Genomic DNA, 12,685 nt, shown 5'->3' with positions numbered 1-12,685 from the left:
CACCTCACCCCTGCACTGCCCCTTCCCCCCCAAATCCCTAACCCTGCACCACGCTTCCCCCGAGGCCACACCCCCACTTCTCCCCGAGACCCTGCCCTGGCACCTCCCCTTCCCCCCCAGTCCCTGCCCCCACACTGCCCCTGCTCCCTGAGTCCCGCTCTCTCCGCCCCTTCCCCCCGATTCTCTGCCCCCACACTGCCCCTGCTCCCTGAGTCCCTGCTCTCTCTGCCCCTTCCCCCCGATTCTCTGCCTCCACACTGCCCCTGCTCCTGAGTCCCTGCTCTCTCCGCCCCTTCCCCGATTCTCTGCCCCACACTGCCCCTGCTCCTGAGTCCCTGCTCTCTCTGCCCCTTCCCGATTCTCTGCCCCCACACTGCCCCTGCTCCCTGAGTCCCTGCTCTCTCACCCCTTCCCCTGATTCTCTGCCCCCACCCTGCCCCTGCTCCCTGAGTCCCTGCTCTCCGCCCCTTCCCCGATTCTCTGCCCCCACACTGCCCCTGCTCCATGAGTCCCCGCTCTCTCCGCCCCTTCCCCCCGATTCCCTGCCCCCACACTGCCCCTGCTCCCTGAGTCCCTGCTGTCTCCGCCCCTTCCCCCCCGATTCCCTGCCCCTGCTCCTTGAGTCCCTGCTCCCGTACTGTCTCTTCCCCCCAAGACCCCGCCCCCTTTCCCTCATCACTCACCCTTATGGCCAGTAAAAGTGGGGAGCCATGCCCCCCTCTGTTCCAGGGCCCCTGCCCCACTGCCTTTGGAGTGAGACCGTCTGCAGAGCCTCAGCAGCAGTAGGTTGTGCCACTGGATTCCCCGCTACCCCTGTCAAATGTCACACTCCTGGGGTTTCCTCTGTAGCGATGCCCCTCCAAAGGTATATCACACCTCAAACCAGGGCTGCCCGGGGATGGGGGGGGCAATTTGCCCCAGGCCCCACAGGGGCCCCCATGAGAATATAGTATTCTATAGTATTGCAATGTTTTTTTATGGAAGGGCCCCCCAAAATTGGTTTGCCCCAGGCCCCCTGAATCCTCTGGGCAGCCCTGCCTCAAATGCCCCTGGTCACACAACAGGTTATGTTCCCAACCAGCACTTAAGAGCCACAGCATCCAAACTTTACCAGTTCACATACCATGACTGTGCATGGCTGAAACAGCAAGCTTGTGTACCACAGTTTGGGAACTACCCGGGGAGCCCCATATTGCAGCCACTCATGAACAGCAGATGTGGAGGGGAGACATTAACTAAACTTTCCCCAGCTTTGAGCTCTGGGCAAATGCTCAGGATAAATTAAAACTAGCAAGCAAGAGATGAAAGGATTTGATTTCAGCTAGCAATCCCGGCCCATCCAGTTCTCTGGATTGTTACCTAAAAGAGAGTTGGATAAACCATGCCTGGTTATCCTAGTGCAATATGCTAAAGCCAGAGTGACTCAGAACATACCTAGACTCTCAGAACAGAAGGGGAAAGGGACAGCTCAGTGGTTTGAACATTGGCCTGCTAAACTCAGGGTTGTGAGTTCAATCTTTGAGGGGAGCCACTTAGGGATCTGGAGCCAAAGCAGTATTTAGTCATGACAGTGAAGGCAGGGGGCTGGACTCAATAACCTTTCAAGGTCCCTTCCCATTCTAGGAGCTAGGATATCTCCATTAATTTATTTATAAGTGCCTAGGATCACCAGATGTCCCAATTTTATAGGGACAGTCCCGATTTTGGGGTTTTTTTCTTATATAGGCTCCTATTACCCCCCACCCCCATCCTGATTTTTCACATTTGCTATCTGGTCACCCTAGAAGTGCCTAGAGATGTTAAGTTGCTAAGAGTGGTGTGCTTTGTGTTCTCTCTCTCTCTTTCCCCTCCCTTGTGCCGTATGCTCACCCCGATCCTTCAGGCAAAACCCAACAACCCAGTCTCAGCCACTTGCTGTTGCTGAGTCGCCCCAGCATATCCAGTCTAGGATACAAGGGGCGGGGTGAGTCAGCACAACAATGCAAGAGCTGCTGCGTCAGGAGGAGGATGAGCCATGTGCAGGCTGAGAAATCCTGTCTCCCAGCTGACTTCAAACACATGCCAGGCGTTGGCCAGAGAGCACACAGTGCTGCTGCGGGTGTTACAGCCTGTGATATGGTTAAAACTGAGACTGCATAAAACATGACTCACGCAAAAAAAGGCAGATCGTCTCCATTCACTGACAGTGACAATGAGCCAAGGAATCTGCAGCTATCTTAGCCTCACTGACTTTGACTCACCCTGCTGCCTGCGCGGCACCGTGCAGTCAAGCCGCATACCTGCCGCATGCTTCTTTGTGGCCACAAAGCTACCCTGGGTGATTAATACTTAGCACGTACATATAATTGTGCCTGTCAGGTGAGGACTTTGAAAACACTAATTAACCCCCAAGAATGCTGTGAGGAAATGTATTGGGTCTGTGGCTGCATAAGGGCGGTTAGCTATTCTGCACCTGGACCATGCTTCTTGTCTCACTTATGCTGATGTCAGCCAGGAATAATTGCACTGAAGACAATGGCGTTACGCAGCTGTCAAATACGTGTCAGTAAGTTCAGAGTCAGGTGAACAGGGAATGTCATAAATGGGGGATTGCTGGGAATGGGGCAATGCTTCCTCAATTGTCTGGAGAGCACAAGCTCTTCCCTCCTTTCTAGTTCAGCCCCTGGCTACGGCCGCCCTCTCTGCCCTTTTTACCATTGAATCGCCTCAGTGTCCATCTCAGACCTGCAAATGGCAATTTACTCCACGTCTCCTGCGTGGCAAGGCAGATCACCTGCCTCTCCTGGGTAGGAACCCATTCCAGCCAGCTGCAAGGCAAGGTCCATCTGCCACGCTGAATTCCCTTAAGTGAGAGAACAGGGCTAGGGCTCCCTTTAGAGGTCTGGTCAACACCCCTCCACAGAGAGTCCATACTAACCCACACAATAGCAATCTGACCACCCAGCCTGGGAACAGATAGCATCAGTGAAGCTCTCGACTTCCGCTCCCTTGGATAGATAGCATCTTTCTTGCTATACAAACCCAGGTCTCCTGCTGGATACCTCGGAGTGCTAGCTCTGGCTCACCAGGTCAGACCCTTCAGCACATTATCCACAAAGAATGCTTCCTGCTGGCCTTACTGGCATAAAAGCTGCACACACACACCCCAGTATCAGTCCCAGACATGATTTAACACTGTAAATATATCTCAAAATCATCTTTTCCACCAGTCCTCCTCCCAGCTGCTGATTCCCTCACCCCATTCCTGTCTTGGAGGAATGATTACCACATGCTGCAATAAAACTCATCATCTCCACTTCAGGTTCCCACAGCCCTTTGCTGCCTCCCAGATCACGGAAATGTTTCAAGCAGAGAAGTACTTCTCAGCCCATCACGTAGCAATGCGTCCGTGCTCAAAGTACTTTGCAAACATTAGCGAAATCATCTTTGCAACACCCCTCTGAGGTAGGAAAGGGTTGGTAGGAAAGGCAGTGAGGAAATTGAGGACCAGAGAGGTTAAGAGACCTACCCAAGCTCAAGAATTCCTGGCTCCTAGACCTGTATCCAGGCCAGTGTTCTATTCTGGTTGTTGTACCATGCACACCACTTGATTAGGTGAGAGTCTTGCAGGCTTAAGAATAAACAGAAGTAGTAGCTTCTGTCATGTAAGGTTTCCCCTCCATTCCTCTCCCTCTGAAAGAGCAGGAAGTTATGTGTATGAAGTTTTTAAAGCCAGGTGTCCTCCGGAGCCTTCACAGACCCATTAAGTTCCTGGAGTTAATAGCAATTGACTAAAAAGTCTAGTGAAGACAAGTCCTAAGCAACACAAAGCATATTGGCTTTGAAAAACTCATACACATAAACGTGATGCCCTGTCCCATAGGAAGCCAGAGGACTGCGTCGTGCTGTAGTGATGTGCTCTCCACAGCTTGGCTTGCTGAGAAGTCTTGCTGCTGCTTTTTGTACTGGATGCACTGAAGGCAAATAATACCTCTATGTCTTATTTAAGGTACTTATATGGCCCCCATTCCTACTGTATCTGGGCACTTCCCAATACCCTGGCAGGGTAGAAAAAGTGCTATTATCCCCATATTACAGATGGAGAAATAAACCACAGAGAGACTAAGGGCCAGATTTTTAAAGGTATTTTAGTGCCTAATGATGTACATAGGTGCCCAGTGGGATTTTCAAAAGTGAGTAGTTTCTAACACCTATTGGTGCCTAACTACCTTTAAAAATCTAGCCCTAAATATTTTGCCCAAAGTCACCCAGGAAGTTTGAGGTGAAGCAGGAACCTGCATGCAGGTCTCCCAAGGATCGCTACTAGGCCATCCTCCATCTCTGCAGTAGCTTCCCAATCATTTAGGTAGCATCTGTCATCCACTCATGACAATGAATCTCGACACCTCCATCCTTGAGCTGTCTGGCTACGGCCACATGAGGATGTTGCATGCTGACATTTGCCTCCTTCTTGCTTCAGCGCTTCTGATGTGTTTACGTTTGAGTGGAAGATGTTTAAGTGGGTCAGCAAAGAGGTCATTTTCTAATGCAAAGTGCTGCATGTCCTTAATACATTGAACAATAGGGATTTTAATAATACATGAAGGGGGAAGAGGTCCACTGCCTTCTGAAATACTTTTCAGATATTGATCGTGTTGGCAGATAGATCCATGGCCAGTCAGGATTCCTGGGGAAATATGCGCAGCGGAGCCAATGGAGTTTTTCCCATTTAGACCAGTTAAGGATCTGGCCAAGGATTGTTAAAGGCTTTTTCGGTGCATATGAGCAGTGAGATATTATGAGCTAGATCCACAGTTGGTATAAATCAGCTTTGAAGTCAGTGGGATTACTTTGATTCACACCGGCTATCTGGGCTGACATCGTGGTGGTGGTACTGAAGCGCGCCAGAGATATACATGGCACTTTAGAGAGGCTGCCAAGGCCAGATTCCAAGGGCACGTGCTTCATGCTATGGTGTTTGTCTGTTTTTTTCCATTAGTGGGGGATGAACTGAAGGGTTGGACTTTGGCTTCTGGCCTGGTAAGGATCCCAACGTGTTTCTAATCACACTCACTCCCTTGGCTCTCCCCAGGAGCCCAAAGCCTCCATGTTTGGGCTGCAGCATCTCAGGGGAAGTGTTTGAAATCTAACTGGAAAACATCACTCCAGAGAAATTTCACTTACACAGCTCTGTTGATCTGGGGCTGTGTAAAACCTGGGCCAGATCCTCAGCTGATGAAAACCATTACCAGTGTCAATTGAGCTATGCTGATTTACACCAGCTGGGGCTCTGGCCCCTTGTTTATACAGAAGATACCCCTGGGTATAAGTCAACTTGACCGTGTCTCTCAAACATATTTTCCTTTGCAATGTATGCAGGTTCTCCGGATCTTTCAATACCAGCTTCAGGCCCGGGCTAGAAGCATTTCCAGAGAGCCCATTCTCACCTCTTGGAAACAGGAAGGAGCACAATCCTTGTGACGTTTCCTGCCCTGTTTTGCCATCTCAAAAGCCTCCAAATCTCAATGAACTCCAAAGCCTATCAAAATGGAGTGCCTCATCCTGAGTGGGGGACATGGGTGTTGCCACTGACTTCAGTGGAGCAGGATTCATGGGCTCAGATCTTTAGTCCTTTGAGGACTGCCCATCACTAACTTGTACCCCCGGAGGGGCTGGCTATACCTGATTCCAGTTTACCAAGCTACTTCTCGTGCACATGGAATTCTGAAGCAAAGCAGGATGCTCTGTGCCCCAAGAGCCTCTTAACTGGAGGAAAGCAAGGGCCAATGGTAGGCAGTTTAAAACAAACAAAAGGAAGTATTTCTTCATACAACACACAGTCAACCTGTGGAACTCTTTGCCAGAGGATGTTGTGAAGGCCAAGATTATAAAAAGGGTTCAAAAAAGAACTAGATAAATTCATAGAGGAAAGGTCCATCAATGGCTATTAGCCAGGATGGGCAGGGATGCAAAACCATGTTCTGAAGTGTCCCTAGCCTCTGTTTGCCAGAAACTGGGAATGGGTGACAGGGGATGGATCACTTGATGATTATCTGTTCTGTTCACTCCCCTGAAGCACCTGGCAGTGGCCACTGTCGGAAGGCAGGATACTGGGGCTAGATGGACCATGGGTCTGACCCAGTATGGCCGTTCTTATGTTCTTGTGCAAGTGGTTAGCAAAGCATTTTGTCTTTGTGTTGATTTACTGCCCCAAGCAGCAACCCTGCAGTGTGCAGATGCATATTTTGCTCCAATGGCTCAGGCAGACAACTCCACTTCCTGCTGAAGAGAAGAGCCTGCCTCAGCCCCCCACAAGAAAATCCAGTGTGTGCCTTCAAATGCTTTGTTCCTTCCCTGAAGATCTCTGGTGACTCCCCCTCCTTTGACCTTCACTAACAAGTTAAAAAACCTCTACTGTCTGCATCCCTTGGCTCTTAGGGAGGGGAGCTGAGATCCTATCACTGATTCCTCCTGCAGGCCGGGAGAAGAGGGAGAAGATGATGATAATCCAAAGATCTCTAAGGGAATCATAGAATCATAAAAATGTAGGACTGCAAGGGACCTAAATAGATCCTCTAGTCCAGTCCCCTGCACTGAGGCAGGACTAGGTATTATCTAGAAGTTAATGAAGATCCTGATGATAGCAGTCCCATCCTCTGCCCCCTGCAAGTGGGAGAAAAAAGAGATCATAGATCTGAAAAGTCAGGGAAAGAGAAGTTTGGGGTGATTCACATAAGGGGGGATTCATAATCAGGCATCCAAATACTTCCTGAATCACAGGCTCCCGAGATCAGAACATCAGCCTCTGAGCACAGCTGTTCTGTTACGAGGTGTCAGAATAGCATCTCATAGTTTGGGGCATAAATGCTGATGTCATTTCTTTGCAATGAGGAAAGCTGGTCATAGTCATGCAACCTGCAAGCCCCAGAGAAGCAGGTGGAAAGGACTCTGGGAGGCATTGCTGCTCTTGAGAGCTCTTGTGTTCATCATCTATAGAGTCCCCAGAGGAGTCTTCTTTCCACAGGACTCAAAGCAGATCCCAACAAAATGGCTAGAGGAGAAATCTCTTGCTTCAAGTCACACTGATCCTGCCATGGAATTGAAAGAAGATGCTCACCTATTTTAGCTGGCTGTAGTATACATAAGTCTATAGCAGCAAGGTGTGGGTCTTTACTTAGGTTAACATGGGATGGCAGAGGGATGTCCGGTGTCAATCTCACTGCCTCATTTACCCTGGAAATTGAACGATGAATTGGGCCCTTCATTCACCTTATTGCTGGGCTATAGCCCTTTTCGGGAGGCTGGTGAGTTTCCCCCAGGAGAGGGGCATTTCCCAGGAGGAATAGAGCCGGCCTAACGACACTGCTGTCCCAGTATGCATGTTGGAGGCATTCATGGGGAAGCAGGAGTGGCCTTGTCCCTGAGCTCCAGCTGTTTCTCGCTGCTACCCCAGCCTTTTTGGGCCATAGGCAGCTGAGACTGCGCTGATTTGTGCTAGGGTTTGAGCGTAAAACCTCCGCAACAGCCTCTGGGTCCCAAGCTTGAAATCCAAACTCAGGAGGGAGTGTTGTGTCACATTTAAACCAGGGTTCTGGGGGGCAAGACTCCTGGATGATATTTCTTGCTTTGCTTTGGTTCTCTTGAGAAAGTCACTTAACTGCTCTGTGCCTCAGTTTCCCTGGGTGTAAATGCTGATTACAGGCCCCACCGGGGTACTGGGAAGCTCAGCTAATTGCTGTCTGTACAGTGCTCTGACACTCAGAAGGAGTGCTGTAATGCAGAGCATTATTATTGATTAGCCATCACTCTCCCCTGCGTGGCTCCATGCAGGGCTCTCCAAGGCTGTTTGAAATGGCTGCTTGCAGTGCAACCCACAACAGAACGATTAGCTCACTCCATCAGCAAGTGCATCCTGGCTGTTGCAGTCTCGTAGCAAAGATTCGTGCTTTGGAAATGTGCCCGCAAGGAGCAGCCTGGCTGTGAAGTCCCTGTGGTCTCCTGGTGTCCAGCCAGTTGTTTACTACATAAGGTCAGCCATGCCCTGCAGGCTGCTAGAGTTAACCAGAGTTCATCATTTAACCTTTGCTCCCAAGAACCTTCCCAGACAGTCACAACACTGATTGTGCCGACAGAACATGTCTTCTTGGCACCACGGAAGAAATAGCAGCGCTGGCGGAGGGTGGAAAGATGTGACTTTTCCTTTGTGTTTTATTCCATAGGGCCAAAGCCTCCATGTTGCAGTCACCAGGCTTCAAACCAGCCCCTTCAGTGGAGCGTCTTACTCAGTGGAAGGTGTCGCAACTGAGCGATAGCCATAGCCCTGTGTGAACCCCTCTATCCATCCATCCATCCATCCACGCTCCCATCCCTACATCCTCAGATCCTTATGCTGTGCCCATCAATGTAATAGCTGATTGCCTGTCTCTGTGGCACTCCCTGCTGCTATCAGTCCAGAAGAGCTGGGAATAGGGTTACCACCTCTCCTGGCCATGCCGTGCCCTTCAAGCTAAGCATACAGGGTATCAGGGTCCCAAAACCTGGGGATGGTGGGAGGCTGTATCATGCAAAACGTTGAGACTTCACAATGCAAAGTCCACACCATCCTGATGCAGGCAGGGCTATAACAAATGGCCTTTGCTTATGGGGAGTCTTAGATTAGGGCCAGTTCAGACAATGCTGCCAAACCTGCAACTGCAGGGAACGCCTAGGTGATGGGGCACCAGCCCACCAGAGACAGGCTGCAATGCCAGTGGGATACTATTTGCTGCTAAGGCTCCTGTCACGCATGCTGTGGAGTGTAAGCAGCTGAAGGAGAGCTGTCTGATGGCGGTAACTTAAGAGTCTGGAGCATTAAGTCAGTTCCCCTTTATCATGACCCTGAGACACTGCAGAATAGCTTCTTCTCCCATTTCATATGAAACCTCAACTAACTCCCTGCTGCACCCAAACGCCCTGTTCCCTGTCCCTCCACTCTCACCCCCAGTTCTGGGAAGATTTGCTGGCATGGGATAGGAGCTTTCCAGGAAGCGTCACACTGAAAGTCGGTCCTTATAATAACAACTTAAAGGGTGTTTTGTGTTTGTAGATCTCGCAGCACTCTGCAAGGGTGGGGAAGCATCATTCTGCCTGTTTTACAGACAGGAGTGGGAGGCTCACTGACTCACACAGAGTTGTAAAGACACTACCCCCCCCCCAAAGTCACACAAACAAGTCAAGGGCAGAACCAACAGGATAAAGCCCACGTCTCCACTCACAACCCTGAGTTCATCACAGGTGCTGCTAGATGGGTGACTTCGCTAGGATCATAGATTTTTCTGAACCAGCCCTGTCTGGTTCTCCCATGTGAGCTGAGCACTGTGCGGCTTATCAGTTTTCTTTATGGTGGTTGATTAGTTTCTGGCTTATCAGCCTCTGTTCACATATAACAAGTATTATGGTTTGGGTTGTTCATACAGCCAGCGTCGCAACATATCTTCCACCAATACCTATTTCCTAGGTGCGGTAGCTATATTTAGGGCTGGTACCAGGTGTATTGGTGAAGGTACCAGATTTCCTACCAATGGTTTTTGGTATCTATGTTTTAAAAGGTGCTTTCTATGGTGCAGAGAATTTCCTAGCCACGTTCACTGCTCTCACTGAAGCCGCGGGAAGTGTTGCCATTGCAGTGTGTTCACGAGCTGGCTGTAACAGACAAACGTTTTCAGGGAGGAGGAATTGCCTCTGACCCACTCATGAGCTGTTTGCTCACTTTTCTGGCTGGAAGCATACCCATTTCTTTCTCTGAAATTTTGCAGAAAAAGGACACATCCCACACCCAGTGTAAGTAACCAGAGCTTTACTGAGCCAAGGAAGAAACTCACCCCTGTGCAGAGAGCCTGCAGAGACCTGAAGATGTCAGTGGTGCAGAGCCTTTTGGAAAACTGTTTGCACAGGGGTGAATTGCAGCCAAAGTGAAAAGGCTGGGCCAATCTAAGGCCTGGTCTACACCGAGGGCGGGGTCGATCTAAGTTACACAACTTCAGCTGAAGTCGACGTACTTAGATCTACTCACCGCAGTGTCTTCACTGTGGTGAGTCGACTGCTGCCGCTCCCCCGTCGACTCTGCCTGCACCTCTCACTGTGGTGGAGTACGGGAGTCGACGGGAGAGCGCTCAGGGATTGATTTATCGTGGCTAGACTAGATGCTGCGGGTAGTGTAGACATTTAAGGAGGACTCCATTTTAATTAAAGGTGATCTGCAAAGGGGAAAAGGAAACCGTTCAGCCCAGATTTCTGTTCTAGATGATCAACTAACCAGGCTATGGAGGGCATAGAAATACATCTTACTACATCTTTTCAGAATCCTTCCTCCCCTTCCCCCGCCCCCCTTTTGTGAAACTTCTTGGTAACTGCAGGTTGGCTGAAGAGATCCCAGAATATGGCGATACAAACACCAAAGGTCTCCTTTACAATCCATTTAAACGGTGGCATTTGTGATGTCACAGAGTGGCCCATCCTGGGATATCTTCGGCAAACGAGAGAGCTCCGGGACAATTTCATAGAAGGAGCGGACAGAGTTTTAAACGTGCCGTGCCATATGCTCTCTGCGGCCAGGTTAGTGCAGTTACTGGGCACCTAGATCTGATCCCAATTTGCTGGCCATTTTTGCCTTGCGGTTTACCTTGAAAATACCTAGAGTCAATTCTTACCCCCAGATCCAGGGTGCTGTCACGACTGCACCACTCTCATCGCCCTGCTTGTTCCTCTGAGAGAACCTCTATCTCAGAACAGCAAGAGGGGGCAGCGTATTGGCCCAAATGTGACATGGCTCCCTGGACGTTCAGGCTCCAACCCCAGCAGAGCTGAGTCAGGCCTTCTCCCTCCCCAGGTAGATTAACCGAGTTTCATGAAGATACTCTGTGGGTGTCTTTCAGATCAGAAACAGTGGTGTGGCTTTCACTGAAGTCAGGTGGGGCAGCAGGTGTCCAGTGCCACTGAAAATCAGGCCACAAGATCCTGCCTGCTTTATGTGCATGTGACACAACCGCTGGCGCTTTTCATACCGGAAGGGCTGCCACTCTTGTCCTCTCTGCTGTGCAGAGTGGCTGCATCCCCCGTGGTACTATATATGGCTATATTTTGTACAGTCCTTTGAGCTCAAAATTCCTCCACTGTCTCCTTGTTCCAGTCCCTCCGACAGGCTCCCTTCTCCCTGGCAGGCCCACATGACATGAGCCAGCAATAATATTAATAATCCTCAAAATGAATCCTAGCCAGTCCCTCCTCTGGGCTCCCCTCTGGGCTCTGCATCTGTCTTGTTTATGCTGTAAGTTCCTCAGGGCAGGGCTATCTTGTGTGGGCATCGAGCTATTGCCTGCCCTCAGCGAATGACAATCGCCCCAACTGTAAACGAGTGTAATTAAATTGTTTCTGACATCTGAGCCACACCAGCCCTGCCCAGGAATACAGTATTGTAACATGCTCCTCCGCTCTAATTTTGCTGTTACCAACCTCGTTTTTGGTTTGTGGAGGCTGCCTCCCAATTGGAACACGCTGTCCTTAATCACAGCATGGCTCTGAGGCTGAGTGGCATGTTTACGCGCATGTTCTGCTCCGCTGCACCGACCCATCAGCTGTCAGCACTCTCCCGGAGCCACAGTAAGTGCCACATGCTAAAGCAGATAGAGCCGATGCAGGCAGAGGCAGTGAAATACAAACAGGTGGGGCTCAACTGTGTTGTTTTTCTTTCTTTATTATCTCTATTATGGTAGCACCTCGATGCCGCAGTTATGATCAGACACCATTGGTACATGGGGTAAGAGTGAGTCTCTGTTGCAAAGAGCTGGCAGGCTGGGTGATCTAGTTGCTAGTGCATTGAAGTGGGAGTCAAGAGACACCCCTTCCCAGGTTCCGTTCCTGCCACTGACCTGCTGTGTGACCTCAATGAGGTCACTTTGGGCTTGTCTACACTACAGATACCTATGCTAGCAAAGCCCCCTAGTGGAGATGTGGTGTATGCTGGCATAAGGAGTTCTTCTGGCGGTATAAGTACTCCGCATCCCTGAAGGACATTCGCTATCCCAACAAAAGCTCTCTTCTGTGGGTAGAATTGTATCTATGCTGGGTGTTATGTCAGCTAGGAGGTGTGGTTTTTGTCATGCTCCGAGCTGACATAGCTATGCCGGCAAACCTTTGTTTTGTACAATAAGCCTTCACTTCTCTTTCCCCTCCCATTCTTTGCCTGTCTTGTTTATTTAGATTTTAAGTCGTTTCAAACAGGGACAGTCGTCTACTATGTACAACGCCCAGCTCAATGGGGCCCTGTTCTTAGCTGGGTGTTACTATAAACAGAAATAATAATCATAATAATTTAAAGAGACAAAGAAAGGGAACTGAGACAGAGAGAGGTTAAGTGACTTGTGTAGGGTCACACAGGAAGCAGAGTAGCAGAGTCAGGGATTTAGCACGGATCTCCTGAATCCTCACACAATGTCTCAACCTGAAGATCCCCCTTCCTCTCTAAGGATGACTGTGCAGAGAAAACAGTGCCATCCTCTTAATTTATTAGCAGTGCTATCTTGGTAGGATTTAATGTCTCACTTCTAGGGCAAGAGGCAAATCAGTATTTCATCCAAGCAGAGACAGGCATGTGCTATGACAACAAAACAGCACACGAGCCTTTTGCTGAAGATTAACAAGCCTCGGGATTTTTCCTGCGACTAAAATT

The 12,685-nt window shown here is 49.8% G+C and overlaps 1 protein-coding gene across 3 annotated transcripts in view; it reads left to right on the top strand.

Annotated features, from left to right (window-relative positions):
• The window catches only part of GAB2 (GRB2 associated binding protein 2), a 195,240-nt gene that overhangs the window by 71,575 nt on the left and 110,980 nt on the right, over positions 1 to 12,685 (top strand). Inside the window, exon 1 of one of the 3 annotated variants that reach the window (XM_039497104.1) lies at positions 10,519 to 10,572. The exons of the other annotated variants lie outside the window; for them this stretch is intronic. The gene's annotated coding sequence lies outside the window, so the exon portion shown is untranslated. Of the gene's footprint in view, positions 1 to 10,518; positions 10,573 to 12,685 lie in introns of those variants that run through there. 3 annotated transcript variants of the gene reach the window in all.

Source organism: Mauremys reevesii, linkage group 1, assembly GCF_016161935.1.
Source record: "Mauremys reevesii isolate NIE-2019 linkage group 1, ASM1616193v1, whole genome shotgun sequence".
In the NCBI taxonomy this organism is placed as follows: domain Eukaryota; kingdom Metazoa; phylum Chordata; order Testudines; family Geoemydidae; genus Mauremys; species Mauremys reevesii.
This window is presented reverse-complemented; position numbering and strand designations above follow the sequence as displayed.